The following is a 14,486-nucleotide window of genomic DNA, read 5'->3' on the forward strand; positions in this document are numbered from 1 at the left end:
GGGGAGAAAGCATTCGCTCTTTACCACTTAGTATGATATTGTGGTAGATTTCCTTTATTAGGTTGAAGACCTTTCCTGTCCATTTCTAGTTTGCTCAGAGTTTTATAATAAACGTGGGTTGGATTTTCTCAAGTGCTTTCTTTGCATTTATGAAGATGATTATGGTGTATTTCTTTTTTCAGTCAGTCAATATGGTAAATTACATTGTCTGATTTTCAAGTGTTAAACCAACTTTGCATTCCTGGGATAAACTCTATTCAGCCATGATGTACTATCTCTTTTCTATATTTCTGGATTCAATTTAATCGTAGTTTGTTGAGGATTTTTGCATCTGTGCTAATGAGGGGAATTGGTTTATGGGTTTATTTTCTGGTAATATCTTTGCTTTTCATTTCAGGGTGATGCTGGTCTAAGAAATGGACTTGGCAAGCATTTTTTTCTACTCTTCCATTTGTCTTATAAGTTAGTATAGAATTGGTATTATTTCTTGCATAAATGTTTGGTAGTACTGATCAGTGAAGCCATTTGTGCCTTGAGTCTTCCATTATGTGGAGCTTTTTAACTACTAATTCATTTTATTATATCAAATAGAGCTATTCAAGTTACTTATTTCTTCATCAGTGAGCTGTGATAATTGGTGTATTTCAAGGATTTACCTATTTCATTTATTTTGGCAAATTTGTTGACATAAGACTGTTTGGAATATTTTTAAATTATCTTTTTAATGTCTGTTGTGATTGTCTCTGATATTGATTGTTTTGTCTGTTATCTTTCTTGATTGATTTTATTGATCTACTCCAAAAAACAGCTTTGAGTTTTGTTCATTTTTTTTCTTTTTTTTCATCCTATATGGTTGACTTCTGTTCTTTTATAGCTTTTCTTCTGTGTACTTAGGGTTTAATTAATTTCCTTTTTTTTCAGTTTTCTTGAGATGAAAACTAATATGAGCAGTTAAAGGAATAAATTTCCCTTCAAGTATTGCTTAGTTGTATACTGTAAATTTTGATATTATTTTTTAAATTTTCATTCATTTAAAAATATATCTAATTTCCATTTAATTTCTTCTTTGGCTTATTTTTTATTTAGAAGTATGTTGTTCAATTTTTAATTATTAGGATATATTCAGATATTTTTCTGCTATTGATTTCTAGTTTGTTTTTGTTAGAAAAAATACTTTGTATGATTTCCATCCTTTAAAATATAATTAGACTTGTTTAATAACCCAAAATATGATCTACCTTAGTAAATATTTCATGTGCACTAAAAAGAATGTGTACTTTTCTTTTGATAAATGGTGTGATACAGAAATGTCAGTTAGGGTGACTTGGTTAATAATGTTCTTAAGACTTTTATATTCTTACTGATTTTTTTCTACATATTCTATCTATTCAGAGAGGACTATATTTGTCTATTTCTACTTTTGGTTAGACCAATTATTGCTTCAAATATTGTATCTCTATTGCTAGTTGTACACACCTTTAGGATTCTTAAATCTTCTTAATGAACTTACTCCTTTATCGTTTTGAAACATTTCTCCTCATTTCTGGTAATGTTCCTTCGTTGTCTATTTTGTCTGATATACTTTCAATTCAAGATTTACTTTGATTAATGTTTGGATAGTATATCTTTTTACATATATTCATTTAATTTTAAGCTATGCCTTTATACTTAAATTAAGTATCATAGATAGCTTATAAGTGGGTCTTTCTTTTTAAACTAAACTTAAAATTTTTAAAAGAGTACTCAGAGGAGCTTGTGGACATCATGATGTAGAAAATCTGTAATTTATTCTTCCATTTATCTTCCAACCCATATTGTACCAGATTTTTTTAGCACCACGGCTTTCCAAGAAAGTCGTGTTCTGCCCAAGAAAGTCCTAACATGTTCCGAAGATTCTATGCATGTGTTTTTTCTTTTTATGACAGTGTTGAGAGTAAGAGAAAAGGTTTAGACAAAAGTCTTAAATAAGTTACATTAAGAGGAGCTGGACATGTTCATCATATGTAAAGGACCCTTTGATGAAAAGAAGAATATGTTAAAGAACTAGTTAATTTACTTTACATAAGTTTCCACCAAAAACCTAGGTACACATTGATCATATTTACCATTCCTAGCACTTCTCGTTTTGTCATATAGATTCGACTTTCATCTGGTATAATTTTTCTTATCTCAAATAATTTCCTTTAAATTTCTTATAGTGTAGATATGTGGTAAATTCTAGATAGACAGTTTTTTTCACCTCCCAGTGCAGATGCTCCTCGACTCATGATGTGATGGGGTTATGTCCTGATAAATTTCATAAATCGAAAACAATGTAAGTCAAAACTGCATTTAATACACCTAACCTACCGAACGTGACAGCCTACCTTAGCCTAGCCTATCTTAAATGTGCTCAGTACACTTACATTAGCCTATAGTTGGACAAAATCTTCTAACAGAAAGCCTATTTATAATAAAGTGTTGAATATCTCATGTAATCTATTGAATAATGTACTGAAAGTGAGAGACAGAATGGTTGTGTAATTACTTGAAGTACAGTTTCCACTGAACATAAATCACTTTTGCACCATTAAAGTAAAACAATCTGAAGTTGAGCCATCCATCTGTACTTTAAAGTCGTTCTTCCAGTGCTTTCTGGCTTGCAGCATATCTGAAGAGTCTGCTGTCTTTCTTATGTTGGCTTTTCTGTACATGACATGTCTCTTTCCTTTGGCTGCTAGTAAGATGTTTTATTTATCACTGATTTTCAGTAACTTGATTATCATACGCTAGGGTGTATTTTCTTTATGTGTATTATGTTGGGGTTTATTGAATTCTTTTATCCAATTTGGAAAAAAATTCAGTCATTATTCTTCAAAAGTTTTTGTCTTCTTTTCTATTTCTGGGACTTTTAATTATAGGTCTATTAGTCCAGTTTATATCACCCAGGAGGCCACTGAAACTGTTCAAGTTTTTTTTAAAGTCTGTTTTCCTCTTTGTTTTTAGATTTGTATAGTTGCTATTGCTATTGCCTATAGTTTAGGGTTTTGTTTTGTTTTGATTTTTCTTCTGTGATGTCTAATCTGCTATTAATCTAAAGAATTTTTTATCTTAATGTTTTATTGACCATGATTTTTCTTATATACTTAAGCATTTGGAACATATTTATCTTAGCAGTTTTAATATGTTTTTCAGCTAATTCCATTATCTCTGTTATTTGTAGATCTGTTTATACTGACCGATTTTTCTCTTTGATTTTCCCTGCTTCTCTATATTTGTAGTATTTTTAAAGAATTAACACCAGATAGTTTGAATTTTCTCTTGTTGAAACTTGAATTTCTTTGTGTTTCTTCAAAGAAACTTCTTATGACAGCTGATTTGTTACTTGTGCATTAATTTTATTCTTTCAAGTTTTGTTTTTAAGATGTTTTAAAGGCTGTTCTACAGTAGCAATTATTCTGTTGCTAACTGAGCCTCATTCCTAGGGGGTTCCTTTTCTGGAGTCTCTAATGTCTCATGGCTGGAAGAAACTTAAATGATTCCTGGTAATGTGTGAAATCTGGGAATTTTTCACCTTACAGGACCCAGTAATTGATCTTTCCTTGGAGCTCTATTTTGTCCTGCCTTACAGTGTTTTATTCTTCACATATAATGATCAATAATTAGCCAATGTCTCAAAGAAAATACCTTGCAGATTTTGTGAGTATTCTCCAGTTACCTTCCTCCCTTTGGGAACTCAGTCTCATAAACTGTAGCTTCGTTTTTTCCCTCTGACCTCTGCCTCCTTAATTTGGCAAGATTGTAGGATTTAAGTTTTCCCTCCTGTGCTGCAGTCCAGCAGTAACATTCACACGAAATGCCCCTGTGATGGAAGGCTCCCTTCATTTGTTTTCCTTTTCCCAAGGATTATAACTATGCACTGCCTGTCGTCTAATATGTGAAAACTTCTCCTCCATGTTTAGTCCCATTTTATAGCTGGTATTATTAGGAGGGTAATTCTGATCATCTTATACCCTCATGGCCAGGACCAGATGTCAAGAAGAGAATTTCAGTTTGTTTTAACACCACCATATTCCCAGTGCCTAACAGTGATGGGCTCATAATAGATGCTCTGCACATGTTTGCTGAATAAACGAATGATTATATCCTCAGTTGTTACAAGAGTCTCCACAATGTGACTGACCTGAAAATAATAGCAACAGAAATCAGCAAAGAATGCAACTTTCTACACTTAGAAAACAGTTTGGGTCACATTCCTTGATGAAGGGTTAACTGCTAATGATACCACCTGAAACAACGAGAATTTCTGAGACAGTGAGAAGCTCACCACTGGCACTCTCAGATAGGATTTCATGCATTTCTGATTATCCTGGTTGCCATGCCCCTAATGGTTATGGAAATCTTAGGCTGCAGGTCCTCCTTTTACCAACTGCAAATGACGAATGCAAAAAACACCTCGTATACCTCTAAACTATGAATTAAACATCAATTCCCCAAGCAAAGCGGGCCTTGTTTTCAGGCTTGCCTGAGCTATTCCTGCAATATTTTAATCTATTTTTATTATTTATTTGTATTTTTCTAATCAATTTGGAAGAATTCTTTGTAGATTGTAGATATCATCCCTTTATTTGTTACCTGGATTGTAAATATTATCCATGATTTGTCTATTGATTTTGCTTTTTAAAATGAAAATTTAAAAATTTATACAGCAAGTTAAATATGGCCATCTTTTATAGAGTCTGGATTTTCTATTTTGATTAAAACTTCCTCTTTTGTGCTAAAACAACTGATAGACTTAATGGGGTCACCATTTCCCCCAGTGTTTTTTATACGTCAAATCCTCATTTGTATTGACCCCTACCTCTGAATTCTTTAGTCTTTCACTGCCCTCTCTGCTATTCCTGTGCAAAATCTGACAGTTTTAATTTTGGACTGTAGATGCCGAAAATCTCTGATTTGTATCCTGTTTATACTTACTATGTGAAGTTTAAAGAATTTCTTAACTTCTTGTGCCTCTGTAAAATGGAGATAATATTTGTATCTACCTCATAGTTTCATGTGAGTATTCGATGAAGTGATTACAATTCCCGGGGCAGAGTAAGTACTCAAAAGTGTCAGCTGTTATTGTCACTGAGGTTAGTACAATGTCTTTATTATGTGTTTTCATATCAGGTAAAAGAGTATACATCACTACACATTTTGAAACTTTTCATAGCTGTATTTAGGTGTTTATTCTTCTGTATAACAATTAAGATCATTTGTCGTCTTCAACACTAAAGTTTTTTCAGAGTTCTAATTAGGATTGTACAGGGGTCTTCCAAAAGTTCATGGAGAGATTCATATTATCTTTTAATTCTATTTTTCCATGAACTATTTGAAGTACCCTCATATTAAAGTTTTATATCAATTTTAAGAGAATTAAATTTTTAATACTGCTTTCTCATCTACGATTACATGGTATCATTAAAGTTTTTTAAATCTTTAACAAAATTGTATAGTTTGCTTTCCTCTAAGTCTTGCCATGTTCTTGTTAAATTTACTCTAAGTCTTTTTATATTTTTGGTTCATATTGTGAATGGAATATTTCTTCTATTTCCACTTCTTGGTACCTATATCAGTGAAGAAAAAAGCTATTGGTTTATTAGTATATTTCTGGTATTCAGCCATATTAAGACATTTTCATATTAATCAGGGTAGTTTTTTTTTAAAGCTAATGTCTTCTAGGTCTTCTAGGGATAGAACTACGTTATCAGAAAAAATTTTTTTCTTTTATTCTCTAGTTCTTATTGTAATCATGTATTTTGCACTATCTGCAAGAAAATATTAAATATTAATGGTGATGGTAAGTATTCCTGCCTGATACTGGACTATAATTGAAATGCATTTATTGTCATTTAGAACAGTTTTCACTGCTGATTGGTTCTTGATAAATAACCTTTATCATATTTAAGCAGTTTTTCATTTTTATTTTACGAAGAATTTCTATTAGGAGTTGCTAATAAACTTTATCAGATGCTCTTTCAGCATCTAATGATTTAACCATAAGAATTTTTCTGTTATTTTATAGTTGTAATAAATTGTGTTGATTGATTTCCTGGTATTTAAATGCTATTGTCATGATTATACCTTAGTTGTTCAGAGCATATCATAATTTCGATACATGGCTGGCGTCTACTTGCTAATATTTTGTTTGTAATTTTTATATCTCTACTCACTACTGAGACTAGTGTACAGTTTACATTTTGCATTACTTGGGACTACTTAGTTATAACCAATAACAATTTTGAATAACATTATGTTGACCTTAAACAAATCTGTGTACATGTATGGTGATCCCAGTTATAGAAAATATTAGGCATGTTTCTCATGAGAAAACATACATATCAAAAGGGTGGGTTCTTTTTTCAAGCAATAAATAAATACATACGTGGTTATAAATGCAGAGGAGGAAAGAAGGCGGTTAGTGGAAGAGAAAGACAGAATGATAGAATGCCCAACTTGTCAAGTCATAGATGGAAACGAAGGTAAAAACATAAACACATCCAGAGGCTATTTTCTGAAAACAATCCCCTCATGAAAGTCATAGAGAAAAAGAACTGAACGTACGAGATGAGTGATGACAGACAAAAGACCACACTGGAACCACTGAGTGATAAGGACACTGTGCAACTCTGTGGGGACACACACCCTCCTTAGAGAGAACAGGTGATCATATTCTTCCTCTTCCTGGTCCACGAGGACACGGCCCAGCAGTGCTCTCAGTGACGGCAGCTGCCGCCTGCCTCTGGGCTCTGAATCCACCTGACAGCCCTCTAACTGGGACTCAGGCAGACCCAGGTGCAGCTCCCAGGACCGCATTGACTGTGAGAGTCAGGGAACACCTGGAAGAGCGGCTGCTGCAGAGCAGAGTGAAAGGTGACTGAAGCTGTGCCACTGAACAGGTGGCCAGAGGGCTTAAACCTGAGTTCTTTCCAACCTTGATAACAGATGACTCCACAGCACTCAGCTGCATCAGCGCTTTTTGTATTAGGCTAAACTGACTCAACATTTTGTGTCTGTAGCCTTTATCTGAGGGCACTACCCTCAAGGAGTACTCTTGTGACATGCCGTGGTGAATTCACAGGTATGAACAAAGGATTGGAAGCTGTGCCCTTCTCAGTAGTGGAATGATGGCCTCGACCCCATCCATAACTGCAGCAACTGAGACGACAGCTGCATCCTTTATGCAACCTAGAAATAATTTAGTTTGGAATTAGATAAAGCTGAGTTCAGCTCTCAAGACTATCAGCTACCAGCTGTGTGACTTAGAAAACAGTTCTTTTAACCTCTTATTTTCTGATCTGCACAATAAGAACAGTGAAGTGGCAGCTCACAGGATTCCTAAGGATTTTAATTAAATGAGATAATGTGAGTACAGTGCTTAGGACACTTCTGGTCACCCTATAAGCACTCACAGTATCAATTACTAGTTAATTCACTACGACTGTACCTTCCAGCATCTTCTTCCTCAAAGTGGCCTTGGTTTTCCACACTACAATCAGTTACTTTCCAGACTTCAATCTCTGAGTTCAATCCCTCCCCATTAACAAGACTCAAAACCCCAGAAAACACAGACTATTACTTCAGTCTCACCCACCTATGCCTGAAACATAGCCCAGTGTTATCAATTCTATTCTGCACCCATGATGCAACTTAAACCCATTTCCCCTCCATGTCTGCAAAGCCACCATCCTACTTTGGGATCTCCTTCATTTTCACCTGACTCGAGGCTGCCCCTGTGGACTTCTTGCCCATATTTCCCTTCTCCAAATCTTCTTTCTTATTGGCCTAGAACTATTTTCCTAAAGCACACTGGCTTGTCCAGCTCAAAAATTCTATGCGTTTGCATGTCCTGCAGAGTAAAGACTACATCAACAAAGAAAGGTTCCTGACACCTGCTCTCCATCCTTTTTCTGGACCTTTAAGCAACAACCTTCCACCCCCTCCCAAAACAACCTACTCACCACACTGTCTGCCCTGAAACATGGGTTGCCCAGCCTGTTCACTTTGCCTGAGATGCCATTTCCAACTTGTCTCCCAAATTCAAGGTTGGCTCCCTCTTCAAATCCTTACCTAGAGTCGATGACAAGGCTCTGCTTTCTCACCTTATTCTCATGTACATTGGACCCCGTTGCAGAATATATTATGTTCAAATGGTTACTTCTTTTATATCTAGGCTGAAAGCTACCTAAGAGTAAAAGCTGTGCTTTATTAATCGTTATACCTACTAACTCACATTGTCTAGCCAGGGCCTGGCTGAGAGAAGACAGTCCCTTACTGTCACAACACACCACCCTTAACCTATTGAGAGTGTAGCTTTGGGGTCAGAAAGAGTAAACCACTACTTCATTTCTTTTCAGACCTTTAAAAGACAAAAGTATAAAATATTCTACTTGCCTACTTTAAAAATTAGAATAGCCTATAAGTAAAAATTAGAACAAAATTAAGCAAAAATACTTTCATTTTCTGTTCTATCTCATAGTCAGAGAAGTAGAAAAGGAAAAGGAAGAGAGAAAAGGAGGAAAAGAAAAGAAAAAGGAGACCATTGAGACACAAGGGAAAAAAAACAGACATGGAGGGACACAGAAAATAGAGATAGTCACATAGATACAATCCAGAAGATGTGGGGAGAGTTTGTCCACTACTTTTTATAGTATTCTAGCAAAAGCTATCAGGTTTTTACCGCATCCTTTTGTTCCTGGACTAAAGGGGTTTAGAGTTCAGAGGCAGGTCTGGTTAGACACTAGTAAGTGGGGGTCACTATGGGGACTGGCCAGCCTGTGGCCTGTCCAAGGGGCCAGCTGCTCTCCAGGTCCAGCCAAATTTTGTTATCTGTGGAAAAATGAGAATTTGCTGCTGCCAAATCTTGCTATTTTCAAGAGATGCCAGAAATCCAGGTTTTGCGTTTGTAAAAGCCACTCTGCAGGCCAAACAAAACATCTTCTATACTGCTGGCTTTTGTCCTCCCAACTGTAGACAAAAACAAGCTATTTCCCCTTCATGGTTTTACTTCTGTGCTATGTGCAGTCCAGCCTGAGACTGAGCACTGCTTGCAGGCCATTGTGGGCCCAAGTCTGGTGTGTGTCCCCATGGTGAGCTTGGGACCACAGGAGCTGAAGTCAAGACAGGGCCCATTCCGGGTTGGCCCGCTTTCCACTTGCACAACACCTGTTAGACCCTCCAGTACAACAGCGTGCGGGGCTGTGGGGACAGCAGGAAGGGGAAGGGACAGTGGCTTTGTCCTCCTCCCAGATTTACCACCTAGTGGGCTGACAGGGCTAAGAGCCGGGGGAAGCATGCAGCGGAATCTGAAGGCAGCAGGCTAATGTGAAAATCTCTAGTACAAAGCTCAGATATCCCAGACAGTTTCCTGGATGAAGTGGAATCAGCACGGTCTCGAGGTCTAACTTCCAGCACATTCTGGCCTCCCTCTGCAGCACAGGCAGGCCTGTGTCTCCTCTTCTTCATTTTGGGGATGGGTCTCAGCACGGTTGCTAATTATGTCCCTCCCTGTGAGGCGTCAGAACTCATTAACTTTTAGAGAAAGATAAAAATTCAAATTCTATGGCTAATGATTATTTAAAATCAAAGGGGGGGCATAAATTAGAAAAACAAAAATACTTTTTATATGAACATTCATTTAATAATTAAAATACAGAATTAAAAAAGTAAATTAGTAATTAAAACAAATAAAGATATAAGGAGTGAGAAAACCTGACATAAGCAGAACAACAGGATGCTTTTTATTTTTTCTTTCCACTTACTTTCCTTTCCAAATATTTCTGGGAACCGTCTACGGCTCTTACATATTCATCGTTGGAGGAAGTATAATCTCTTTGAAACAGGAGGCTGAATTTTTTAAACTGTGATTAAAATTATTGGGTAAATGGCATTGAAACAGCTATTACAGAAATCACCACACTAGAAAATAATACACAGAATTTTACCACAGAACAAGATTAACTATTTTCACAATTCAGTGTTCACTTCCTGGCCTTCAGTTAACTGAAGTGTATTATATTGTATTATAGTGTCTTACATTGTTTATTTAATATAACATCCTAAATATTTTTTATATTACTATAACAATTATTTTAATGGCTACATCCTATTTTATCTATTTTTACTTACTTATCTCCTTTTCCTACTTTCAGGTATTTTCATTATTATAAATAATGCTGTGTGTCTGTACTTTTTAGATTATTTACTTATAGAAAACTCCCTGGAGTAAATCAAAATGCATAAATATTTTTATCGCTCTTGAAATGTGTTGCCAAGTTGCTTTCCAAACACCTGGCACAATTTAAATTTAAATTTAAATGAACGACTGTATCAATTTTACCACTTCCTGTCACCACTTATGTTATCAACAAAAAAAGCATATAAAATAGGAGCATCACAGGTCGATACAGTGAATTTTTCTGAGCTAGCCTATTGAATCAGCTGCAGTATAAGTGGGGGTCAAGACAGAGTTCTGTTTTTGTACCTTCTGGGTTCCTCATCTAAGAAAGAAGAGTTTGAATGACATAATCTCCAAAGACTATTCCAACTTTAAATATCTAAATAGTAAGCAAAGGCTAAACACATCATCCTTCTGAGAATTTTTGCTCTATTATGTTTGAGAAGAACTGCAGAGATAGTGTTAAGTTTCCATAAGAATTATAGTTCCCATGAAATATATTTAATTAAATTTAGCAAAATGTATTAAGACTATTTTAAGTGCACTTCTACTAGAAAGAAGGAAGAAATGAAGGAAGGAAGGGGGAAAAAGGAGAGATTGAAAAATGGAGAAAGAAGGGAGGAAAGTGTTTTGGTAGGGTGCAGCCTAGATTTGGCTCCCACAGAGCAGAAGCTCAAGTCAAGGTGGTGCAGACTCTGCTCTCTGCTGCCGCTCCCTGGACTCATGACGCTGTCCACACACGGAAGGGTTCTTATCATGCTCTTCCGGACTTGGCCATCCTTCATATCTTCCTGCCTAGAACCTCCCATTCATCTGCCTGAGCCCTGCCTGACACCCTGGAATCCTCTGTGGCTTATGCCCACATTCCAGCATGTTACACATAGTTTCCGATTCAGTCCTTTCAATGCTCCTGAAAGGAAGGCCCGGGGTGTACAGAGCTTGTACATCTGGCCTGAGGTCCTTTTGCTACTGAGCTCAGTGCAATTGCAAAGTAGGCAGGTAGGCCTGAAACTTGAGATCATAACCCTAGTGCTGAACCACCCCTCCAAACCTCTCACCCACACGAATGTTTCTGGAAAACCGCTCATCTCTATTGTTTTGTTACCTTTAATATTCATTTGTAAAATACACAGCTGTGGAACACCTACTAGGTGTAGGTTACGGTGCTAGACACTGAGTGGGAGACAAAATTAAATCCAAGGCAGAACCTTTTCCAGAAGGCTTTACGGCTGAGCAGCAGACCTTCCAGCTGAGGAGCATGCTTCCTGAGATTTGGGGGGCTGCACTTTTATTTAGTTCATTCTCTGTAGGAATCTAAAAGGGATCAATTGAACAATTTGTCCCTCAAACATAAATTCAATGGAAAAATTTGTCTCTGGATATGTGTGCCAAAGAACACTACAGCCAAAGTCAAAATATCTTACTAGTTAACAGGAAATTGTTCTCATATATGCATTAAAGTAAACTGAAAGTGCTATTTCCAAATTTATGTGCAATGGTGTTACCTAAATTAGGTCAAATATAAGTTCAACATATTGCAACAAACCCCTCTCATGGTTTTCCACTTTGCTTTACATTGGTTCCAACAGGACCCGATGTTTGGGGTATGCCTGCCAAGAGGTGACGGGAAACGGAAGTTGGGGTCCTTACGTTGTTGTTAACCTGAGGAGAGCCTCCACATCACGATACACCCCCCATGCATCAGAGTGAATGGCAGAACTGGGCTGAACTACACATTGCAGAACAGGCACAAAGTCTGGGAAGAACAGTCTCCAACAGTTTCCAAGTAACCAACAGCTGGCTGATGGGTAGTACCTACGGTATCAAAAACCTGTATTTCCCCTATTTGACCCATAGGAATTGATCACAATTGAGGAATCTGACCCGCACGGACAAATTGCTCAATTGATTCTCTAAAGAACACTTCAACAATGTAAAATATAGGACCAAAACACTTTAATAAGTGTTTCCTAAAAGTTAATTATTATATACCATTAAATATAATATGCTATCAAATAATAAAAATCTGAAAATACCCCACTACCAAAAAAATATATAAAAAATAAAAGGATGCCAAAAAGAGTGTGAACCATCATGTAATCATCACAGGATGTTAACTGTATACACCTACATGAACTCACAATTCAAAGTCTTTGTGGTATGCTGAAATATTTCACGATTTCTACCGTTTTCAGGCATGATAAAGGATGATCAAATTAAAACTTTCAGTCAAAAGAAGTTATTTGGGAAAGCAGGGTGGGACACATGTAAGTACAGCACTTAGCATGGGTTCCTCATTTGCATAATCATCAAGGATCTTAAAAACTTTTCTGCTAGATTGACATAATGTCTGCACTGGTTTGCACGCCCTTCCATCAGCCTATCCTGGGAAAGAGCCATTCGCAGTAAGCCAAGAAGCCAGGAGGAGTCTGGAGGCACACAGGCCTGGGGACCTTGAAGTGGCCATCTATGTGAAGGGCCTGTCTTTACCAGCTGGGGAAAGAGAATCCGGTTAGAGGTCAAGGTCACAGGAAATATATTAAAATTCTGCTCACAACAGAATTCACAGGCACTTTTCCAATTCTCCATTTGTTCAGGTTGTTTTATAGACCAGCCTAGAAGTGACAATCGGCCTAAGAGCGGCTTCAGGCCACCTTTATCATTTAAACAAACTCAGAAGTTTCCGGAATTCAAACAAGAAGAGACCAGCTGGTTAGTCATGAGAAAGGCAAGAGAACAGAACGCCCACAGGCAATGGCTCTACCTTCCCTGTCCCCTCTGTTCCACAGTCATCCTCCAGGCTGCAGATGACCCGTACATTCTGGACCCTTGGGAACACCATGCCTCACTTTTTCAATACTTGCTCATGAAACAGAGAGTACACAGTCTACTGCCAGATTTCACAGAAGACCCGCTTTCTAGGTTGGCAGAAGAAATCAGCTTTAATTTGAAGATAAAGCCGCAGAAGCACAATCATTTTAAGTGACCGGCTGGTTCAATGGAAATTAAATCTGACGCTTCTGTGTTCTAAATTATGACAGAGGCCCCTAAGGGACATTCTTCGGTTTTCCTTATTTTGAGGTCTATTTACAGGAGCACTCAAATATAGCTTTCAGACAAAACTAATAAAAAAAATCCATCAGGCTGTACGCATTTGGTGCTCAATAAATGGTCATAAAATGAGTAAATAAGTGACATTTTAAGGAGACAAAGATTGTATTATATAGAATAAGCCAGCTAATTTGTGACATGAGGGCTTTTCTTTACCAAAGGTGGTTTCTGGAGTTGCCTTATAACTTAGCTAGACCAACTTTTGTTAAAATATATGCCCTGTCACAAGCTATTGATTTTAGAAAGAGAAGGCTGTTCATATTCTCATATTTCATTACTAAGTGCAGCTGTTTGCAGTGCTCCCTGCCTTTACTAAACTGCCAGCCTCACAGGAAATTCTGAGAACATTCTGACATTAAAATGTACTTACCTTCAGCTAACATCTGATCGTTTTCTACTCTCGATTAATATTAGAAAACCATTTCTGCAACTTTAATATTTTTAAGTGGGTTGAATCAAATTTTCCGAAGGGAGTAATTCCACTAACGATGAATTTTTAATGCGAAAACGTAGGTACATTCATTTTTTCCGGGTCTTACTTTGCAGGATACTATTTAATTCAATCAAATGATCATTTTGGAAGCTACACCATAATTCAACCGTGTGAGCAGTCCCTCACACCAGCAGTCTATGTGAAGCAGGAGCCATTGAACACTAAACCACAGTAAACATTATTTTTTTAAGAAAAAAAGTATTTTTACCCGCAAAAGAAATTAAATAGAAAGTATTTAAACAGCAAGTTAAATGTTCTTTAGAGCAGGATTTCTATGGGTCCAGGGATGGGCTGGCACAACGATGAAGCCATCTCCCACCTCCCCACCTCCACCTGTGCAGAGGCTCCGTGGACCCCACCTGAACCCTCCCCCAGCCACCAAGGAGCTGCGGGACTCTGAAAACTCAGTCTCTAACTCTGGGTTCATGATCCTTATCTGTAAACCCAGGGAGATGACTAATTGTTTTCTACAGTTTCCTCTAATCCTAGATTATAGGATCCTAGAATTTCTGTGTTTCTGATTCATACCAGAGCCTTGTTATGACAGTTCTGGCATGGAATTCACGGCTTGTTTCAACTCTCCCCTTTTACATTGATGTAGCTTTAGTTTCCTCCTTTGATTTCCCCAGCATATCAGACAAGAGAATGATCAACCCCTCAAAGCTGGAGATTTATTTCCTCTCA

The 14,486-nt window shown here is 37.0% G+C and overlaps 1 protein-coding gene across 1 annotated transcript in view; it reads right to left on the reverse strand.

Annotated features, from left to right (window-relative positions):
* Window positions 1-14,486, reverse strand: part of DPP6 (dipeptidyl peptidase like 6) — a 742,159-nt gene that overhangs the window by 275,088 nt on the left and 452,585 nt on the right. The gene's annotated exons all lie outside the window — the stretch shown is intronic.

Source organism: Cynocephalus volans, chromosome 6 (genome assembly GCF_027409185.1).
Source record: "Cynocephalus volans isolate mCynVol1 chromosome 6, mCynVol1.pri, whole genome shotgun sequence".
Taxonomy (NCBI): domain Eukaryota; kingdom Metazoa; phylum Chordata; class Mammalia; order Dermoptera; family Cynocephalidae; genus Cynocephalus; species Cynocephalus volans.